We start from the raw sequence: 14,610 nt of genomic DNA, 5'->3' as shown, positions 1-14,610 counted from the left end.
CAAGCCTCACAAGTCCTTATGAATTGGGTATTAATATACCTATTGAGAGGATGATGGAGAAGGTCACAGAGAACTGAAAGCTGATGAGGGGCAGTTGATTTGCATAAGTGTTATGTGGGCAGCTCCTAGTAGCAGCTGCTTTTTCCTCCACTTTCTTAATTTGACACAGCTGTGAGGTACATTAGTTGCCCTTTCTGCCCCTTATTATGACTTCCAGATCATTTATCCTTTTTTTTTTTTTAGCCCCCAGCCCTCCCATGAAAAACACAAAATGACAGAACAACAACAAAACACAAAGTATCTTTGAAGCACATGTCATCAGACTTCTTTTACTCATTACTCCCTCTTATTCCAGGCGTCCTAGATCTCACAATCCTTGCATTCACTGAAGATTTTAGCACTTGATTCTTCCCCACGTTACTACTACTCTTGTTAATCTTGGGGTCTTTAGCATCCAGTAAACAGCCATCTAACACCCTGACCTCTTGGTCCCTTGACTCTCTCATATCCAAAGTCTTGTCAACCATCTCACCTTAGCCTAGACATTTTTCCACTGGTAACTAAACTTCCTCCATAATCTCAGTTTCAAGCATCCAACACAGTCAATCCTTCTCAAGACCTCCTCCATGCTGCCACAGCAAGTGGTCAATTCTCTGTCCTCATTTTACTTTTCAGCAAAACTTGACAAAGCTTATCACCCCTCCCTCCCTTCCTGTATTTTATTTTTCTGGCTGCTTCTCTGTCATACACTCCTTTTTTTTATCTCACAAGTAATTTTTTTCAGTTTCCAATTTCATATTTTCTGTTTACTTTTTAATCTTAAATATTACAGCTTCTCAGTTCTAGAGATTGCTTTTTCTTTTAAGATTTTCTTTGTTTATTTGAGAAAGAGTGAGCACAAGCAGCAGAGGGAGAGGGAGAAGCAGGCTCCCCGCTGAGCAGGGAGCCTGATACGGGCCTCCATCCCAGGACCTTGGGATCATCCCAGGTCCATCCCAGGACCTTGAGCTGAAGGCAGACGCTTAACTTACTGAGCCACCCAGGCATCCAAAGACACTTATTTTCTTTATTCTTGGAATTCAGAAATTCCAGGATTGACCTGAAGTTTTGTCTCTTCACATGAAGAAAATTTTCTTATAGTATTCTTTGATTATTGTTTAGATTGCTTTTGCTCCTGTTCCTCTATCTGGAACTCCCAATGTAGATAATGCACCACTGGGACCCCTCTCTGTGTCTGTTTTCTTTCATGTTGTCTTTGTTCTTTGGCTCTCCTTTCAAAGATTTCTTGGTTTGATTTTCTTTTCTTTTTTTTTTGTTTTTAATTTTTTTTATTTATTTAAATTCAATTAGCCAACATATAGTACATCATTAGTTTTTGATGTTTTGATTTTCTTATTAGTAATCAGTTTTAAGCAGTATCCACTTCTCCTCTTCAGTACCTCTTTTGATTTTATATGTCAACATATGTATCTTTCTATTTTGAGACTATTTTTGTGTCCCAGGATAGTCCTTTTTCATGACAGCCTTCTCATTTTTTTTTAAAGACTTTATTTATTTATTTGACAGAGAGAGAGAGAGGGAGAGAAAGCATAAGCAGGGGGGGAACAGCAGAGGGAGAGGGAGAAGTAGGCTCCCCACTGAGCAGAGAGCCTGATGTTGGGCTCGATCCTGGGACCCTAGGATCATGACCTGAGCTGAAGGCAGACACTTAACCAACAGAGCCACCCAGGCACCCTGACAGCCTTCTCATTTAATTAGAGCAAAGGCACATCCATTCTCACTGAGGATGTGAATGAGAATTTCCTAAATTGCTGTTCTGTACCCATATTCTTTTTTCAATTTTATATATTTACCCTGATAGTTTAGTGTATTCAAACTCTTTTGAATTATTGATTTACTAGACATGTCTAAATATATATTTATATGTTTGGTTGATCTATTCTCTCATCATGTCATTGAAAATCCAGATCAGTGGTCCTTAATCAAAGAAGCACTACTGAATTAGTTCAGTTTAGGTGCCCACCATTGTACCCGTGAACTGTGGACAGTGGGGAAATGATCTATGAGAGGTTATAATTCAATCAGCTATCCACCCCAAATTGGTATCACATCTCACAGATATTATAGATACCACAGGTTATTTGTTCATTTATCCATTTATTCATTCATTTAATCAGTATTTATTGATTTTATGTTATGTAGCATGTGAAGTGCTAGGGATACAGCAGTGAACAAACCAGGTACAAAGACCCATCACATGGATCATTCTAATAAATGAAGATAGGAAAAAATAAACATATAAATCAGTAAAATATATCAGATGGTGATAAATGCTCTGGAAAAAAAAGAGGGCAGAGACAGAAATTTAAGTCAGAGAAGGAGGCAGATTTTGTAAATTGAATTAGAGAGGAGCCATGTAGATATTTAAAGTAAGAGCTCTGCATGTAAAAGGAGCAGCGATGTGCAATGTATTGAACTAGAGCATCTTTGGCATGTTCAAGGAACAGCAAGAAAGCAGTAGTGTGCACTGCGCAGCAGTGTGCAGATGAGTTGACGAAGAGAACGGGAGCCAGATTTATTGAGCCAATATAAGGACTTGGTTTTTACAGGTCTTTTAAAAATTTAGCAAAATCATTTTGAAAAATTTGGGGCAATGGAATTACAGTACCTGATTTACATTGTAAAAAGGATAACACTAGGGGTGCCTGGGTGGTTCAGTCAGTTAAGCCTCTGCCTTCAGCTCAGGTCATGATCTCAGGGTCGTGGGATCAAGCCCCACATCAGGCTCAGTGGGAAGCCTGCTTCTCCCTCTCTCTCTGCCTGCAGCTCTTCCTGCTCTCTCTCTCTCTCCCTCAAATAAATAAATAAACATAAATAAATCTTTATAAATAAATAAATAACATCTTTTAAAAAAAGGATAACACTAGATGCTGAAAAGGGAGCAAGAAAGGGTGGAGGCGGAGAGACCTACTGGAGTTTCCTACAATAATCCACTCGAGATGATGATGGCCTATAGCAGGGAGATAAGTGGAAAAGCACTGAAAATAAGATTCTGGATCTATTTTAAAGGTAGAGCTGTCATTTCCTATATACATGTCATTAGATAAATAAACACATAGATGTCCAATATGGATAGCAAAGTTGTTACTAGAAATGAAAGAAATTGGAAGTAGAATGAAGAGAAAAAGTAAGAAAACACCCTTAGCCCAGTTTGGCAGAGTTTATCTAATGTTGGTATACTCAGATATCTAAGATAATAAATTCATGTTTTCTTAGCTTTGGTTTCTCTAAAAGCAGAGCCTGAAAATAACAGTTTTCTCACTGGTGCTTTAATTGGGAATAGAATGATAGAATGAAATAGGGAAGGGAGGGAAGTCAATAAAAGAATGGGTTATCAAGCTGGGAACTTCTGGTATAGAGCTCTTTGATTCCACTGGGATCTTTGGGGAGTGTTACAAAATGCATTTCAGGACTGTTATCCCAAGAAGTTGAAAAAGGAAAGCATTTTACCCATTAGCACCCTTCCCTTATTGATGAAGGAGGTCAGTATGTTATCTTCCAGCTTGTGCAAGAATGAGGGCTAAGCCCCTTCTAATGTAGATCCAGACTGCAGCATCAAAAAAGCCTCAGAGCAGGAAAGAAATGGCATAGGGTACTGGCCCGAGACAAAGTGCTCACCAACATGAAGCCCGTCCCAGCCCGTGTGGAACTGGTTGCAATAACAGGACCTGGATTATGAGCCCAAGCCATGAGAAATTTGAAGTGGTACAAAAGGGCTGCCTGAACAACTCACAACACCATCTGATCCACCTGCCCTCTCCATTAGGATCAGTCATACAATCCTCTTCAAGGTGTTCTCAGCTGGAAACGGCAAGGATTTCATAAAGCAGACTTAGTGGGAAAAGCTATGTCCTGCTTAAAACTGTAGGTTTTGAGATCATAATCGATTCTTTGCCTCCCTCTTGTACCACTCATTTTAGACTTTCTTAACCCTCAGCCAGCACTTTGGATGTTCTAAGTTGCTTGTGGGATGAGCTGAAACAAAGCCTGAATGAAAAAGAGCTGTTTTTAGAAAAATGATCCCAGGAAAGGCTATAGGGATTAGGATAGAGGATCAGGGGAATAAAACAGGAAAAAAGGAGGGAAGGTCAATGAAAGAACAGTCAATGAAAGAAAAAATCATTGTGTTAGTAATGTGTGAGTAATTGCTAACTGATCTCATCAGAACTCTCTGAGATAGTTTACGAAAAGCATCTCAGAGTGGAACACACAGAAAAAAAAATAGGAAAGCATTTCCTCATTAGCTTCCTTTCTTTCCATTATTGTACACTTTAGGGTTGTACGTGAAAGAGTATAGAGTAAATTTTCATTAGAGCCCCACACTGTGAAAGCATAGAAGATGAGAAGCACCACCCCAGGTGAGAAACCACCCAATGACACCTATGCAAAGCTGCTGAAATGGTAACACTGTCAGAGGCTAGAGTAAGATACGAGGCCAATAGAATTTTGCATTCCTGTGCAGGAAATTTTCAATATATCTGAGAACCTCAATTCAGGGGATGAAATTTTATGGCTGTTCTAACTCCAGTGTTTGGGTTTTTCTATTTATAAAAACCAAATTAAAAATTTATTGCTGCTACATGTAGGGATGTCCCCAAAAGACATTGATGTGGAGAAATCTTGCCTGTGGATAGTTTCAAACAACAGGCTATCAGTTTTGTATAAAGGAAAAAGTGGTCTGAAGTAACCATATAAATAGAATCTTGAGCAGTGGCAATGGTTTATCTAGTCGGCCACAGCTTAGAAGGACCAACACTAGATAATCAGCAATAAGGAGATCTGTGGATTAACATGGAGACTGGGCATATAAGGTATGTGGAACTTACGTTAATATTCACCAAAGAGTATACACTCCATAGAGACACTGAGCAGTCAGGTGGCTAGAATGACCCATCCAGTAGATTTGAGTCACTTTTTCTCCTCAGCCACCCATTTCTTCAGAGTAGACTTGGTAGCAGGGATAGAGGCTACATATGAACACATTAGCCTGGACTATATCTCACCAAGGCTAATCGAATTACATGTTAAATGTTTGACCTGAAGGCAACAGAGCTCAATGTTTGCCTTTAATATGTTACCATCTGTTGAGGATACCAACCAGCCACTAAATGACAAGATGACCACACCAGTCCCTTCGTACCCTGAAGGAGGGAACAATTTTTCTTACTGGAATTAATGTGAATTCTGGATATAGGCTTGCCTCCTCTGCTTAGAGTGCTTTGGCTATCACCTGTTCAAGGACTCATAGTTTCTGGTTTGTTGTCATGGGATCCTATTAAACATCATCTTAGACAAGTTTCTGACTTTACAAGAGAAAAGTAAAATAATATGAATGAAACCACAGAATCCACCAGTCCTTTCTTATACATTATCCAGAAACTGTCCACCTAATAGAACATTGGAATGGCCACTTAAAGATGTAGCTGTGACACACTGAGATGTTGGGCACTGTCACCCAAGATGCAATATATAATTGGTGAACTAATGGCCTTTGTGTCAATAACAGCTAGCTAGAATAAAGTCTAGAACAAAAGGGTGGAAGTAGGAGAACTCCCAATGACTCACTTGGCAATTTTTGTTCTACTGCCCCACTACTTGAGTCTCTGCTGGACTAGAGGACTTGGCTTCCAGGATTAGAGGTTAGCAGTAGCTCTACCAGGGATCACAGTAAGGTTCCACTAAATCTAAAACTATGGCTGCCACCTGATCATTTTGTGAACTTCATGCTAGTAGATCACCCAGTAGGCAATTAAGCAGATTGCTCTGCTGCAGGCTTAAATGACCATGATTTTCATGCTGAGATGATACATAATGGAAGCAGAATAGAGTAGATCTAGAACTCAAAGGATTCACTGGGATACTCTTGGTGTTTTCATGGCCTATTAAAATGCTGGCAGCAACCACAGCCTAATTTGAGCACAGTAACAGGTTTTATGCTTCCTCAGGAATAAAAATGCATGTTCCCCCTCCAGGAAAGCAAACTAGACCAGCAGAATTGCTGACCAAATATAAAAAAAATCTAGAATGGATAGTAGAGGGGGAGATACTGAATATCAATCATGACTGTGAAATCAGTTGCAACAGTGAGGATGTATCTTAGACTATTGTGTATGTATGTATGTTCAAGAAGTCATGACTGGCCACTGAACTGAAGAAGCAATGCTGGAAGAGAGTCAACTTTATACGAGATAGGAGAGGATCTGAACAGTGCAAAATATAGCCTTACAGAGATGCTGTGGGTGCCCCATCCATGGCCCCTTATCACTCACCATTTCTGTATTCCCAGTGAAACCTTACTATATAACCTGAGACCCTCCATCTGAGGGTCTGCTCTTGACCTTCACATGGGCCAGGCCAGAAGTACTAGGGAGTTATACTCACAGGAGAGGTCCCCATCCAACTATGGAAAGAAGTAACCCACGTTACTCACCCATTCTAGAGGGTATTTGGAAGCAGGTTTTACACTGTTTCCTAGAGTTATCTCAGGAGATTTGAGCTTCTGGTCCCCAAAAGGGACTCACAAAATATGTTCCCATTTATTGGTTTCCTTCCCTTCTACTTCTCAATTTCTCATTCTCCTACCATGCTTCTTAGGATAACCTTCCAAATAAACTCCTTGCTCTAAAATACTTGTCTTGGGAACTGCTTCTCAGGAAACACAGCCTACGAGCCCCTTTGTTCATTATAAAATAGAGATAAAATTAACTATATAATTGTTATCAGGATAAATTGAGATATTTAAAGTGTCCAGATCTTAGAATCCAATTAATAAAAAGGAATGATTATGGTGATGATGAGGATGATAATTCCCCCAGCAAATACAGAAGTAGTACAATGAAGTGGTTCAGGATACTTCAATTTGAATCTTATGATCTATTTATTTGTAACTCTGTGATTTTGGACAATTTACTAAATCTCTTGTTGCCCTAGTTCTTGAAAAACTGGGGGCAAATATTTGTTATGAGAATTAAAACAGGATGATCTATATAAAATAGTGAGCACTATGTATGGATCATAGCACATATTTAATAAATAATGTCCTGGTTATCATTCATTCTGTGTTAAGAGCCAAGAACTTTGTCCTTTCTTGTGGCTTAGTTTAAGTTCTCAGCTACTGAGCCTACTATAAAAGCAATAAAATTAGTCCTGTGTGTATCTAATATTTCAGGAAATTAAACTTCAAAGTGTATGTAGTTTCTCCCTGCTCTGCTTCCAAACTTCAGATTAATATCATTATATTTCACGCTTGGTAAAATACCATATACTTTGAAGATCTGGGAGCCAATTAAAGATGGTGACATAGGAGTCTCCAGAACTCACATAATCCCATAGATACACCTAGTCTACAGCTACATATGGGACAATTCCCTCTGAAAGAAATCCAGAAACTAGCTTAGTGATTCCTACACAGTGGGCAAGTGAAAAAAAACAAAACAAAACAAAACAAAACATGGAAACAGGAGAAGCTGAGACACAATCTTGTCATAAACCCCACCCTTAGTGCAGCAATACGTAATTGGGAGGGAACTCACAACTTCCAGATTCTCCTGGAGGAGCAAAGGGTTTAGACCCCACTAGTGCCCAACTTTTAATACTTCCACCTGAGAGATGGATGCCCAAAACATCTAGCTTTAAAAGCCAACAGTGCTTTGCATCCATGAGAACCACAAGGCTATAACAAACTCAGAGACGGTTCTTAAATGGTTCAGGTGAACTCAGCATGGCTAACTCCCAAGGCCCAGTGCTGAGGCAACAAACTGAAACGCATCAATCTTTCCATGGAAGAATCTTATTTGTTTATTCTAAAGCTTAGGCCTTAGGGGCAGGCTTCTAACTTGAAACACATCTAGGGGCCAATTACAATACTCTCCAGAGACAACGGAGGGCAGCAGACGCCATCTTCACCCTCTCCCTCACTTCAAGTCACAAGTATCTCCTAGAAACTAGCTTGTGTATTGTCTAGTGACCCAGTTTTTGCAGCTACTGCCCAGAGGACACTTACTGATCACCTGGCTCTGATGGCCAGCAAAGCTTACATTCATAGGGCCCACAGAACTGTAAAAAAAATTGAGAAAAAGTTCTTAATTGGATACGCTCCCACATGGTGCAGCACAGAGACAGCAGACATGAATGCCCAGTCTTGCAATGAAAGAGGCCTATTTGATAATATTAAAAGCTGTGGCCTGAGGATCAGGCTTCTAATTTAACACACTTCAAGAGGCCCACTGCAATCCTCTCTAGAAAGCAGGAGGCAAGCAGGTACCATATTTGCCCTCTACCTCTTACCCTATCCCAAGTCAGCAGTGTTCTGAGAAAGGACCTTGTGCGTATGTCTGGCACCCTGGCTTTTGAGGCTGCCACCCAGACAGAGGACAGATCCCTTAATAGTCTGGTTCTGGTGCCAGTGGAGCTTATGTTCATGGAGTCAACAGGATGGTAGCAAACAAAGAAACAGTTCTTAACTGGCTATCCCCTCAGGGCTCAGTGCAGAAGGAGCAGAAAGAAATCCCATCTTCCAGCATTTCCCTAAAAGAGGTATACCTGCATACTTTAAAAGCTTCTGCTTGAGAGTTTGGCTTCCAATCAGACTGCATCTAGGTGCTGACAGAGAGCCTCCCCTTTGGGACACTGACGGGTCTTGGCATAACCTCAACTCCTGGGAGCCATTAAGAAAAAAAAAGGCTGCTTAAACAATCAGAAAGGTTTAAACTGGGGAAGGGTTAAACAATAAAGCTTTCCTCCCACAGGAGAAAACTCCTTCAAAACTGGGATAGAGGACTATTTTATCCAATGCATAAAAACCAACACAGTGAGTCAAGGAAAATGAAGAAACAGAGGAATATGTTCCAAATGAAAGATATGATAAAATCCCAGAAAAAGAACTTAAAAAGAGAAATGAGTGACTTACCTGATAAAGAGTTCAAAATAAAAGTCGAAAGATGCTCACTGAGGTCAGGAGAACAATGCATGAACAAAGTGAAAATTTCAAAAAAGAAATAGAAAAATGTAAGAAAGTACAAAGCAGAAATTACAGAGCTAAAAACAATACAATAATTGAACTAAAGAATTCAATAGAAGGGTTCAACCTCAAAGTAGGTAAAGCAGAATAAAGAATTGGAATAAGACTTCTGCGGAATATGGCAGAGAAGGAAGACCCTAAACTCATCTCCTCCCATGGATACAACTAGATAACACCTGCATAAGAGCAAACAACCCAGAAAAAGACCCAAAGACTAGCCAAACAAACTCCACAACTAAATGTAGAAAAGAGGCCACATCAAAAAGGGTAGGACAGGCAAGGACTTGGTGGGAACCTAAACCCCATGGGTTTAAACTCTGGAGGGAGGAAGCCACAGGTGTGGAGAGAGACAGTAAACAGACTATCACACCAGGGATTCTGCAAGAGGAAGAAGAATCCCCAAAGCATTTTACTGGGAAAATCAGAGGGGTCAAATTTCGTGAGTGCTTACAACCAGTAGGACTTAAAGCTTAGAACTTAAAAATCAGTGGGCTGGGCTCTGAGAGAGCCTGGAAGGCAATGAGAAGCTGAGCCCCTGCCCTTAAAGAGACAGCAAAGCAAAGAGCCCACGTAGATACGTCTTGGAAGCAGCAGTTTGAAAGGCACCTAGAGCTTATGGGAGGGAGAGTTGGTTACTTCTCTCAGAGTTCACTGAGGGACTTCTTCAGGAACAAAGAAGCTGTCAGGCATCATTTCCTTCCCCCACCCTCATCATAAATACATAGTCACCTAGAGGAACCAGTGTGACACTGGCATTCACTCCTAACTTGCTTACACTGTGCCACACCCCCTCTAGCCAGGCCTGCCTCAGTCCTGGTGCTGCAGATCCCCTCCCTCAGACAACCCACATAAACACTGCCAATGCTGCATATCCTGACATCCCAGGGAGAACATGTTTACTTTGTTAAAACTGCATGCTCCACACCTGCATGCTTTGCAGAGCAGATGCAGCAGGCCCTGGACTCCACAGTAGCTATGTGCCCACTGTGGAGGAGGACCAGCACCACACTCGCCTCCCCCCACTTACCAACATGTGCTTTGTGGAGCAGCCCCAGCAGCCTCAGTGTCCACACAGCTTCACATCCCCTGTGGAGGAGGACCAACACCACCTAGTTAAAAGTGCACAACCCACCCACTGCTTTCAGGAGCAAGAGGCAGAACTGACTTTCCTAACACAGAAAGACAAAAAATGTTGGGCAAAATTAGGAGACAGAGGAATATGTCATCAATGAAAGAACAGAACAAAACCACAGCAAGAGACCTAAATGAAGCAGAGGTAAGTAACATGCCTGATAGAGAATTTAAAGTAATGATGATAAAGATATTCACTGGACTTGAGAAAAGAGTGGAGAACATCAGTAAGATCTTTAAGAAAGAGGTAGAAAACATAAAGAAGGATCAATCAGAAATGAAGAACAAAATAAATTAAAATAAACTTGATGGAGTAAATAGGCTGGAAGAAGCAGAGGAATGAATTAATGAACTAGAAGACAGAGTGATGAAAAGTAGTCAAGTTGAGCAAATGAGAGAAAAAAGAATTATGCAAAATGAAAATAGACTTAGGGAACTCAGCGACTTCATCAAGTGTAATAACATTCATATTATAGGGGTCCCAGAAACAGGAAAGAGAGAAAAAGGGGCAGAAAATTTATTTGAAAAAATTACAGCTGAAAACTTCCCTAATCTGGGGAAGGAAACAGATATCCATACCCAGGAGGCACAGAGATCCCCCAACAAAATCAACTGAAGGAGGTCCATAACAAGACATGTAGTAATCAAAATGGCAAATAGTAGTAGTAAAGAAAAAAAATTTTTTTAAAGATTTATTATTTAGAGAGAGAAAATGCAAGTGGGAGGGAAGGACAGAGGGAAAGGGAGAGAGAATCTCAAGCAAATTCCACGCTAAGCGCGGAGGACACAGGGCTTGATCTCATGATCATGAGATCATGACCTGAGCCAAAACCAAAAGTCGGACGCTTAACCAACTGCACCACCCAGAAGCCCCAAAGAAAAGTTTTTTAAAGTAGCAAGAGAAAAGAAGACAGCTACATGCAAGGGAAACCCCATAAAGCAATCAGCTGATTTTTCAGCAGGAATTATGCAGGCCAGAAGGGAGCAGTATGATATAGTCAAAGTGCTGAAAGGGAAGGTCTATAGCCAAGAATACTCTATCCAGCAAGGATATAGTTCAGAAAAGAAAGAAGGATAAAGAGTTTCTCAGACAAACAAAAACTAAAGAAGTTCAGATAGGAGGAGGAGCAAGATGGCGGAGGAGTAGAAGACCTAAATTTCGTCTGGTCCCAGGAATTCAGCTAGATAGGGCTCAAACCACTCTGAACACCTACGAACTCAACAGGAGATCAAAGAAAAGAATAGCAGCAACTCTCTGAACAGAAAAGCGACCACTTTCTGGAAGGTAGGACGTGCGTAGAAGTGAATCTGAGGTGATATTCAGGAAGATAGACCTCGGGGGAAGGAGCCTCCGTCAGGCGCTACTGGCAGGTGATAGAGCAGCAGAGCACAAAATCAGAACCTTTTAGAAGTCTGCTCTGCTGAGGGACGTTGCTCCAGTGGCTAAGCGGGGGGTGGAACACTCACTGGGACAGTGTGGTCTCAGCACCCTCGGGGTCACAGAAAGAGCAGGGGTGCCTGAGTGTGGCAGAGCTCCCAGGTATCGGAGCAGGGAAGCCAGCTGCAGAGACGGAGCCGAGGAGTGGGCTCTCAGCTTGGGGTTGCCAGAAGCCGAGATCCACAGCACAGTCGGGCCACTGCTCCTCCAGCAGGGACCCAACAAGCGGCAGATCCAGGGAGACTCCCCTTCCTCCCCCGGGAGGAGCGGCGCGGGAGCGCACTGCAGGGATCTGCTGGGTTTGGAGACTCCACACAGGGTCGGGTGCCAGAGATAGAAACACTCGGTCACAGGCCAGGTGAGCAAGGAGTGCGGCCGGAGATCAGGGAGATGGGAGTGATTGACTGCTTTTCTCTGGGGTTCCGCTGAGGAGTGGGGCCCCGAGTTCTCGGCTCCTCCAGGGCGGAGATTGGGAGGCCGCCATTTTCTTTCCCATCCTCCAAACCTGTATGGAAAGCTTGCAGGGAACAAAAGCTCCCAAGAGCAAACCCGAGCAGATTACTTAGCCTGGCCCAGCAAGGGTAGGGCAATCCCACCTCCAGCAAAGACATTTGGGAAACACAGCAACAGGCCCCTCCCCCAGAAGATCAGCAAGAATAGCCAGCCAAGACCAAGTTTACTGACCAATGAGAATGGCAGAACTCCAGCGCTAGGGGAATACAGCACACAGAATTCATGGCTTTCTTTCCAATGATTCTTTACTCTTTCAAAGTTATTTTTTTTAATTTTCTTTTTTTCTTTTTCTATTTTTTTTTGAATTTTTCTTTTTCCCTTTTTCAACCAATACCTTATCAATGCCTTTTTTAAAAATCTTTTTTACTTTCCATTTTTAGAGTCATATTCTAGCCCTTCATTGTAGTTAACTTTATTTTTTGTATACAAGTTTTTCTCTCTTTAAAATTTTGGGATTCAGTTTTTTCTAACAGACCAAAATATACCATAAATCTCTAGTGTATGGCTTTGTTCTAGTTTCCTGCCTGATCACATTCGCTCCCTTTTTTTATTTTTTTTATTTTATTTTATTTTTTATTTTTTTTAAAGATTTTTATTTATTTATTTATTTAACAGAGATAGAGAGAGAGCACAAGTAGGCAGAGCGGCAGACAGAGGGAGAAGGAGAAGCAGGCTCTCCGCCGAGCAGGGAGCCCGATGCGGGGCTCGATCCCAGGACCCTGGGATCATGACCCGAGCTGAAGGCAGCCGCTTAACCAACTGAGCCACTCAGGCGCCCCCACTCCCTTTTTTTAAATTTTTCTTTTTTCAACCAACTTCTTACCTTATCAATTCCTTTTATAAAATCTTTTATAATTTTCATCTTTACAGTCATAGTCCATCCCTTCATCATATTTACCCTTATTTTTGTACATATATGTTTTTCTTTCTTTAAAATTTTGGGAGGCACTTTCTTCTAACAGACCAAAATACATTCAAAATCTAGTGTGTGGCTCTGATCTATTCACCAGCCTGATCATATTTTTTCTTTCTTTCCCTTTCTTTTTCCCCTGGTTTTGGGTCTCTTCTGATTTGTTTAGTGTATATTTTTCTAGGGTCATTGTTACCCTGTTATCATTTTGTTATCTCATTCATCTATTCTCCTCTGGACAAAATAACAGTACAGAAAAACTCACCTCAAAAAAAAGAACAAGAAGCAGTACTGACTGCCAGGGCCCTAATCCATATGGACATTAATAAGATGTCAGAACTAGAGTTCAGAATGACGATTATAAAGATACTAGCTGGGCTTGAAAAAAGAATGGAAGATACTAGAGAATCCATTTCTGGAAAAATAAAAGAACTAAAATGTAACCAAGTCGAAATCAAAAAGGCTATTAATGAGGTGCAATCAAAAATGGGGGCTCTAACTGCTAGGATAAATGAGGCAGAAGAGAGAATTAGTGATATAGAGGACCAAATGATGGAGAATAAAGAAGCTGAGAAAAAGAGAGAGAAACAACTACTGGATCACGAGGGCAGAATTTGAGAGATAAGTGATACCATAAGATGAAACAATATTAGAGTAATTGGGATCCCAGAAGAAGAAGAAAGAGAGAGAGGGGCAGAAGGTATATTGGAGCAAATTATAGCAGAGAACTTCCCTAATTTGGGGAAGGAAACAGGCATCAAATTCCAGGAGGCATAGAGAACCCCCATCAAAATCAATAAAAATAGGTCAACACTCCGACATCTAATAGTAAAACTTACAAGTCTCAGAGACAAAGAAAAAATCCTGAAACCAGCTTGGGACAAGAGGTCTGTAACCTACAATGGTAGAAACATTAGATTGGCAGCAGACCTATCCAGAAAGAACTGGCATGATATATTTAGAGCACTAAACGAGAAAAATATGCAGCCAAGAATACCATATCCAGGAGTGCCTGGGTGGCTCAGTCGTTAAGTGTCTGCCTTCGGCTCAGGTTATGGTCCCAGGGTACTGGGATCGAGCCCCGCATCAGGCTCCCTGCTCGGTGGGAAGCCTGCTTCTCCCTCTCCCACTCCCCCTGCCTGTGTTCCCTCTCCTGCTGTCTCTCTCTCTCTGTCAAATAAATAAATAAAATATTAAAAAAAAAATACTATATCCAACTAGGCTGTCATTGAAAAATAGAAGGAGAGATAAAAAAGCTTCCAGGACAAACAAAAACTAAAAGAATTTGCGAACACCAAATCAGCCCTACAAGAAATATTGAAAGGGGTCCTCTAAGCAAATAGAGCCTAAAACTAGCATAGACCAGAAAGGAATAGAGATAATATACAGTAACAGTCACCTTACAGGCAATACAATGGCACTAAATTCCTATCTTTCAATAGTTACCATGAATGTAAATGGGCTAAACGCCCCAATCAAAAGACACAGGCTATCAGATTGGATAAAAAAAAAAAACAAGACCCATCGATGTGCTGCCTG

This window comes from Leptonychotes weddellii, chromosome 4 (genome assembly GCF_054177405.1).
Source record: "Leptonychotes weddellii isolate Sample4059 chromosome 4, ASM5417740v2, whole genome shotgun sequence".
NCBI classification, from domain to species: domain Eukaryota; kingdom Metazoa; phylum Chordata; class Mammalia; order Carnivora; family Phocidae; genus Leptonychotes; species Leptonychotes weddellii.
This window is presented reverse-complemented; position numbering follows the sequence as displayed.